Source organism: Argopecten irradians, chromosome 3 (genome assembly GCF_041381155.1).
Source record: "Argopecten irradians isolate NY chromosome 3, Ai_NY, whole genome shotgun sequence".
In the NCBI taxonomy this organism is placed as follows: domain Eukaryota; kingdom Metazoa; phylum Mollusca; class Bivalvia; order Pectinida; family Pectinidae; genus Argopecten; species Argopecten irradians.
This window is the reverse complement of record NC_091136.1, coordinates 21,145,194-21,154,840: the sequence shown is the minus strand read 5'-3', so window position 1 is coordinate 21,154,840 and position 9,647 is coordinate 21,145,194.

Sequence of the window (9,647 nt, the reverse complement as noted above, 5' to 3'; positions counted from 1 at the left end):
TACAGAGCTACATTGTAGTGAGTTAGGAAGAAAGACAACAAAAAGATCCTAAAATTAGTCGCCTTTCATTATAATGCAGCAGACAATGATACTTTATTTCCTGGCACCTGGCCTTTGTCATATTAATAATGTTGTGATGCTGGTTTCATGTCTGTTTTGTTAACTTTGTTTTGGAAATATTTCTATGATGAACAATGGTCATAGACGAGAGTTTCCGCTAAAAAGTAAGTTGGCAGTAATTTCCGATAGAAAGCATCAATATTTGATATGTATGCAGTCTATAGCCTATGGGCAGACGAGTAGAGCTATTGTGGAGACGCTATTACATGTGTTTAGATGTGTCTCAAGAACATCCCGAGAGTTCACAATAAAAAGAAAATTAAATATACATTCTTGACATCAGACGTAGGGATGATTGGTGTTCCGTCCCGTTTTGTTGTCGTAATCTATTCGTAAAATACCCCTAAAACGTCACCCTTAAATTCGCTGACTGGCAATGTAAGCGATATTCTGTAAAATATAGATATATAAATGTACATTGATCAAGATGTACGAATAGACCTATATTTGAACTTTCATGTAGACATTAATCAGCCATGTCATATATGTATATAGATTAAATACACGGATATTTCACCAGCTGAAGACCAAATGTCATGTGTTACAAATAAAAACTAATTTGCACAGAGAATTGATACAGAACATTGCGAGCCTATTAGACTGGGATTTCGTAACCTAGGTTTTAGTATCTATCAGACAAAAACATTTATAGACATATAAAGATTTAAATGATGAACAGGCTGTTCATATTGTCAGGCGTTCCATAAACTACACATACTCCAGCTTGGAGGGATCCAAATGTCTACGATCACCAGAATATGATTATTGCTCAACCTTCTATAAAGTACACTTCACAAGCACGCAAAGCTTCAGAAATGCCATCGCCGGTTATAATTGGCATCTACTGGGTAGCACCTCATTTAGTGTGAACAAGTCCAAAACACCTCACGCAGTGCTGCCGATAGGTTATTTCACAACGTAAAGGATTTGTATGTCTTATAATGCCTGTTTCAAGATTAGCTGGGAAGTTTCCCGTGGTTAGACAATAGCACCAATACTAGCTTTATTAACTTTAATCATTTTTGTTGCTATTAGTGGTGATTATATTTTATTCGTTTCTATTCATTATTATGGCCACTTATTTAAGATAATAAAAAAGTCTTCTCATAATCATTACATCTCGGGATACCCGCCGACACGCTTAAATAAGATAGTTTATGCGACCCAGTGCAGTTGTTTAATAAGTTATAGGCGTCTGCTTTTAGTAGCAAATATGTGCATTACTGCATTAAAATGTGCCTTGTTTCAGCATGAATATGTGCAGCTCTCTCATAAGATAAAGCACATTTACCTTTTTATCCTAAGTATGATTCCTGGCTCCATGGTACGTTTAGCATGCGTATTGATGAGGGAGAAACTCTATGAATATAGAAGCACGTGTTTCGTTTAAGCATGCACATTATATCATTCCATAAATATGACTACTGACAGTTTTGTAGTGCAATGATGGCGGAATAAATAAACTAACCAAATCATAAATGGAAACAACATAATGGGATCTTATTTTTTCTCTTTTTTTTTGTATAAATCACTTTCTTCTTCATAACGTCTCTCTTGACACCACCTTGTATTTTACCTCTAGTTGAGCGTTAGCTCATTCAGGAATGCTGTAGGTTCTATATCTGGCGGTCGAGACACATCATGGTACCCATAGATATAGTTCCACTTGGTAAATACTCTCAGATGTTTTAGTTTGGTCTGCTTTATAAGGTTAAACGTTCGTTTACAGTCAGGGTCATTAAAAGACGATATGTGTAACGCTGTGAGAAGCTTGGGAGGCTGCTCTATAGTCTTATTGTGTCTCCTTGTAATAGTGGACTAGTTTTTATAGTGCAAATTCACTAAAGCATTCGACCGAAGAAACACATACCAATCGTTCACATTATGTTGGCAATGGAAAAACCAGTCGTCCCACATCCTTTATGCTGAGCGCTAAGAAGGAGCAGAAACTACCGCTTTTATAGACATAGGCGATTCTGCTCCTAGTGGTCAGCATACATGGAGTAGGACGACTGGATTGCCCGTTGTGAGTATAATGTGGGTGTTGCTTGGTGTCTTTGACAGCATGTTTCAGTGATACAGCACTATAAAAAGGGCAACTGTTCCACATGATTGGTGAAACAACCAATAGTGTTTTTATTTTTGAATAATGCATTTTGAACGATTAGTTTGGTCTGGTTTATGACATTTAAATTCGTAATAACAGCTTTGGTGATTTAATGACGGATTCCCCTGTGTGGAATACGTTGAGTGCATGAATGTCTGTATGTTTTAGGAGGCTGCAGTATATCTGTGTCGTGTCCTGTTTTAGTGTATATATTTATCATTATTAAAGCGCAAACTAACAGGGGCGAACGCTCAATGTCAAGGTGAGGCGATGTGGAGGATGACGTCAGGAAGTAAAATGTAACTTAAAAAGAGAAAAGATAAAATGTCGTCTAGGGTAGGTACGTTAATGATCATGCAATGGAGCATCATGTACAATTCTAACCCACTACGCTGATGACAGGCATTTGTGAACGTAGTACACTGCAAACATTAAATCCAGTGAAATTCAGCAAAATATTTTGTAAGAAGAGCAGTCTCGATGGAAAGGGCGACAATTAATTGAATACAGCATGACATTACAGATGGGGCCATGTTTTAAGAAGCTGTTAGTGACGTTGTTTCAGTCACAATATCAGTGGGGTTTTTCATTAGGAGAGTGGAGTTTCGAACAAAACAAAAATAAAGTACTCTGATAACGTCAGTTCTCATAAACAATTTCCTGTTGCTGGTTCATTTACGTCTTATAAGCCTCCTATGTGATTGTTTTTGTTAACGTTTGAATATTTTAGGAGACTGTGGTATGCTATATCTCTTTCCACTGCAACTGCATATAACGTTGCACAAATATCACCCGGTCCCATTATACTAACAACGGGTAAACTAGTCGCCACACTTCATTTATGCTCAGCCCTAAGCTGAAGCAGGAACTATTAATAATACATGAAAATATATATTGCACTGTCTGTATGATAAATAGTAATATAACTATGTTGCGGTTTTAATGTCATACTGACAGTTTTCTAGTTTAAAGGTAGAGATAATAAAAGAGGAATGTAGGGTATTTCTTTTATTAAGAAAACCAATATCTGGTTGGTATTTTAAACATTCTTAAATGCCAACTACCTTTCCGAAACGGCTCTTATTTTTTCTTAAATGGGAATGTAAAACAAGATCGATATTTTCATAGACTCTCAAAAGTTATTAACTTACCGTTAATACTTCATGTATTATCACCTTCTGAACAATATGATTAAAATAAATTAAATCCAAATTTTCATAACGCGGGTCGCCTTATGTTTCCCGCCGTCGTCCTAAATACCGCGCGGTAGTTGACTATCATTGCGTTAGACGGCAAAACAGCGAAATGACTCTCCACTGTTATATATATTACGCAGGAAATCTGGCATATGTTTGGTATGTAACCTCACATTAGGTATGTATTTTCTGATGTTATTAATGTTTTAAGAAACCTTTATGTTTTGCTCCGGAAAGGTAGTGGGCTTTTAATGTTTCTTCAGTTTTTCCATTGACAGCGATTTCGAATCATTTCGTGTCATTATTAGAAGGAGACAACATTGATATACCACAGCCTCCCGAAGCATACAGGCATGTATACACCACAACACGTTGTATACATAGGAGGTCGTTCTTAAATGACCCTGGCTGTTATTAGGACTTAAATCTAATAAAATATATCGTTTTTGACAGTTACTCCTACTTTATTAGGCCAACTGTTACTAACTAGACACACAATCCACGGATGCTCTGATGCATCGAGTGAACACTACTTGACGATGAAAGTTTCTTTGATAGTTCAAGCACAAAACGCATTCAAATAGATAAAAATGCAAATAAATTGTTGAATAACATTGAGAAATATTTTACAAGTACTTAGATGACTTTTTCTCGATTATTGTAATTTGGCATAATGCTAGTAAAACACGAAGAGAGTAGAAAAGCTTTTGTTCGCTTTAAAATCTATGATCACTTTTGTTAGCAACTTAGCATGACAAAAAAATGATAATAAAATGACAAAAATGAGCATTGTACTAATATTTTCCTTATGTCTGTTTGTTAATGAAAATTCAAGGTTAAAAGCAGTACACAATAAAATAGGCTAAAACAATACGCATAATACAAGTCCTTTTTAAACAAAAACATTCCGAATCTGGCTAAGACTAAGTGCTGCCAAGACGTTTGTAAACAGCCATTCGCGACAATAAGCTTTCCGAGATAATTGAGAGCCGCGGTTGTTATCGATCTTCCATCAGAAACAACTGTTTGGTAGACCTTTGTGATGCAACCTTTATACGTAAGTCGATGGCATTTAATGTAGTATCACAGTTAATATACATTTTATGGCTATAAAAACATCCTATTGGTATTTATTTACACACCGAATTGTCGAATCTGATCGTATCGTTAAAAGCGGAAGGACCTTTTGTTCGGCCTGAAACGACCATAATTGATTTTTCCATTGGCAAGACTCGAAAACCAGAGTACAAGTGATACGTCCCGATCGTCAGATTTGTATTGTGTTAATAATTTTGTTTTCATTTATTTCTTCACTTCGTATGTAACCAAAACTTGATATTGAAAGAAATTGAATTTCAAGTACGTATGACTCGATCATGGCCTTAACAAATTGTGTAGATGATTCATGTGAGGAAAAAAAATGTCCAGAATAAGTTTTATTTTGTTTATAAAATTTTAGAGATGAATGTCACCGTTCATTCAGCAACACTCTTATGAAAATCATTATCTGTACTACGAGTCAATAAATACAGCCTATCTACAGGTATGCATGAGTAGTGCGAGTGTCGGTGCAAGTACCTGAATGAGTGAGACTTGAGTGTGAGTATGGATGGTAGAGTAGAGTGCAGTTGTCTGATATAGATTTCCATTTTGTGTTTAAAAAAAAATAATAATAAAAAATTGTACCCCTGTATAATTTTTATCAATTGATATCAGATATTTTGAGGTGAATGATCATAGCTAAGTAGTTGATGATGATGAATCTTGATCATGATGTTACAGATGATGATGATGATAATGATGATGACTAATGTTTAAAGAATGATGATGATGATTAATCATGATCTACGACGACATGATGGTATGATGATGATTAATAATGATATCAAGATGAAGATGATGATAACTGATTATATGATGGTGATGATGATGATGATGATGATGATGATGATGATGATGATGATGATGATGGTATCATGTATTGTTTGTGTTCAATATTGATGTATTTGTGAGGATAATTACTGTTTTGTAAGGATGATTGATGATGTGAATGATGTGAATTAATTGATGAGGATGAGGACGATGATATGTGAATGAGATATTATGTATCAATGAAATTGGAATTTTTTTTTTTTAAATTATAAAAAAAATAAATACAGCCTAAACTTTGTGCAGCAATATATGTATATATTTACCCTTCGGCTGCCACTTGCCAAAAGGTAAATTGCGCTCCATTGTGCTATATAGTTTAATATTTATCTACTTAGTCCCGCATTACTGTTCGTATCCTATTATGTAATCGTTGGCGTTATGTATGTCTTGATAAAGGGGCGGATCGCCTCGAAAATTTGACAATTTTGTTTTGTCCCTACGGTTGGAATTACTTCCTTGTCCAATATATATATTCATGAATGAGATTCCTGTTTACCGACTCGGAACACACATTAAATGAACCAGAGTAGTTTTGAAATTGATAACAACATATTGAGTGTATCTGGATTATTAATGGGAAATTGAAAGTGAAAATTAGTGATTAAGGGAATATCTATTACATAGATCTTGGCTACTCAGGTTAAAGAGTTATAGCGTTAAAATTCAAATGTTTATTCGCATTTTAAATATGTTTTACTTTGGAATAAAAAATGTAAAATCAAACAATTAAAAGAGTTTTAGATTGCAATTGTTGAATATATAAATTTTCAATAGTTGCAATCTAACAATTCTTTAATTGTTTAAATTTACATTTTTCATGCCAAAGTAAAACATATTTTAGATGCGAATAAACAATTTTACTGAAATTGGTGAAGTCTCTTCCAAACAACTAGTATGTTACAAAAACGATAGGAATCAGAATAATAGCTGTGCATAGCCTTTGTCGATTAAACATCTATATAACATATGGGCTGCTATAGCAAAACACTCACCAGTAGAAAGGGTAAAATAGTGTACCCCCACGACTCTGGCATATTCACAGTTGTAAACAATAAATGGAAAACTTAATGTACAAACTAGGAAAGGAAGAACATATCGGTAAACGGACATTGTAGCAATAGAGCACGTTTGTATAAAGGTAAAAATCATTTATACAGTTTATTATTTTGATTTTAGTCAAACAACCATAGTCAATATTACATTTTAACTAGCTAACTCACAAGTACGTAATAACAAGTTTATCAAATGTGTGTAAACATGTGTTTGGAAATCTTAGTAAGCAATGCCAAGGATTCCCGATATACCAACATAGCGCCTGATATCTACTCCTTCTCTGTATCTCGTCACTGTCAACCTAATAGGTTCAAAAGCTGATTCAGTCGAAATTACGACTTTATAGACTATGGTGTGTCTCGGGTAGAAGTAAGAACCCAGAGCCGAAACCTAAAATGGAGGTGATGTCAAGGGAGACATAAGGAAGAAGAAAGTAAGTAAGGAAGAAAGAAAAGTTAAGATCCTAAATTTAGTTACATTTTACAAGCAATAAGTGCAGCAGGTACAATTCTAACGCCTTACCTGCAGGGCTTCAATCAAATAACACAAACATCTGAAAGGTAACGCATGGAGTCTGTTACACAAGCATGTAGACTATTACACAGGCATGTAGACTTTTACACAGGCATGTAGACTATTACACAGGCATGTAGACTATTACACAGGCATGTAGACTATTACACAAGCATGTAGACTATTACACAGGCATGTAGACTATTACACAGGCATGTAGACTATTACACAGGCATGTAGAATTTTACACAGGCATGAAAACTATTACACAGGCATGTAGACTATTACACAGGCATATAGACTATTACACAGGCATGTAGACTATTACACAGGCATGTAGACTATTACACAGGCATGTAGACTATTACACAGGCATGTAGACTATTACATAAGCATGTAGACTATTACACAGGCATGTAGACTTTTACACAGGCATGTAGACTTTTACACAGGCATGTAGACTATTACACAGGCATGACGATTTGGTATGATGATTCCTGTGCCGGATGTTGTAATGTTTGTTATCGACAAAAAGTCATACCAATCTAAACAGAATGCGATAAAGGGTTTGCTGACGGAGCATTAGAAATAAGGTCAAACCTCACATTTAGCTCTAACTACTTTCGTTTCGTTTAAATGGCTATCGCTATACAACGTGCCAAACCACCTACACAAAAGAACTATCCGATGTTCTATAACGTTATCTACTAAAGTGCAAGATATTGTTAAATTGTACATCACGTGATAAGCCCACCAGTCAACCTTTGTTATCAAACAGGCAACAGCATTTCATATTTGGCCACTTTAAGAACTGATGTCCTATTGATAATTTTGTCCTGTCAGAGAGCAGCGAACAAATACGTGTGTTATGCACGTCTAAACACGATGTTGCTGATAAATCTTTATTACCGCGTTAACTTTGATACTTTTTTGCCTGATAAAATTGATATTGTACTTGACAATCGTAGATGCAACACCTTTTCAGAGGCTCTGTGTTCTGTCCCCTGGCGAGACACACCATAGTCTTGAAAAGTGGTAGCTTCTGCTCCTGCTTAGCGCTCAGTATTAAAGGAGTGGGACGACTGAATCGCCCTTTGTCAGTATAATACGAATGGGTGAGATGTGTTGCTTGGTGTCTTCGGCAGCATGCTTCAGTGATATAACACTATAAAAAGGACAAAAGTTCCACTATAAAAGAAGAAATAACATGAATATACAGGAGTCTCTAAAACACGCACCGCACTTACATGACCTGGCTGTTAAAAGGACATTAATTAATCAAACATATAGACAAGCACCATGGACCGTTGTCAGAGCAAAGTAATATTGTATTTAAAAATCATTGAGAAGTTTTTAAGCATGAAAATGTTTCTGCACAGTTGTTACAAGTAAGAAAGCTGGCCTCCTGCGTGTACATACATGTCCCTCATAAATGTAGTGGAAACAATCGTTATGTTATGACGACAATTTTTTATCGTAAAACATTTTGTTGTCAAAGGAATCAATTAGGTGTGTTTTTATTGTTACACTTTTAGGATCAATGATATTTACGGTTACCTGTTTAAATTTGTTTTTTGCGAAAAGGAAAAAAATGCAGTACACTGTACAAGGTGATATGTATAACACTTTTTATAGGTCAGTTCTACTGTAGTAGATGCGAATTATACATGCGTAATTAGTATGTTAATTTGTACAGTATCTACTGGGGAAACTTGAGAAATTAATTAGTTTCAGGAATAAAAACTATTCCTTATAGTTCCCGACTAGTTTTGTATCACTTATCAGACATAACAGGGAGTCTGTCAGTGTTCCGTTTTTTACAGGCTGCACCACAACAGTTTAGTACAATAGTATCATAGATGTTCTATTCACTGGGGAGCTATTCATTTAGTCATAACAATTTTCTCTAATTACCATATGTGGCTATTATGACCAAGCGGTCATCGGTCCTTTAATTAGACATTGACCTATTAACTGCATGAACGTTTTCGGAGTGTCTGAGTATCTGCAATATATGATTATCACCCGGGCACTCCAGCTGACATTGACGTATGTCTATAAATGACTAAAACCGTTATTTATTTTAACCCAGATACACTAACAAATTATCACATATTACAACCGAATTCCCCATATACAATACTATTTTTCATTTCTTTGTCAATCATTACATTGGATGACACTTGAGGGGATTATCTGTTTTGTTCGTATTGGAACTATTCCCTAAGTGCTACAGGCGAGCGTTGGATGAATGGCCCACTGACATACGACATTTATAACAGGGTTAGAGACCCTCCTTCCCTGTCGTCTCCAGACACAGAGAACATAGACAGAGATAACATAGACACACATGTTTTGTTAGTATGGGTTACTGACCTTTTACAAAATAGAAAATCGAAAATCTTTTGCTCTGTACATCTTTTTGTTTTGTTTCAATATGCCTTTGATTTACCATTTTTAATTTAATTCTATTTTTATTTATAAATTGTATAACACTATTGCGATCAATAGCATTCCAAAGACGTCCTTTTGGTATATAAAAACAAGATTTTTCAATTACGTAAAAGGAGGTGATCTTATTTAATCGTGTATTTTAAATTATATGTTTGCGTTTTGATATCACAGTGGTCTATTCTTTTCGTTAAATTGAAGATAGAGTACTGTCGCCCTTACCTTGTTGCCGATATCAGCGTTCAAGGATAGAACAACGAATGACTAAACCAAAC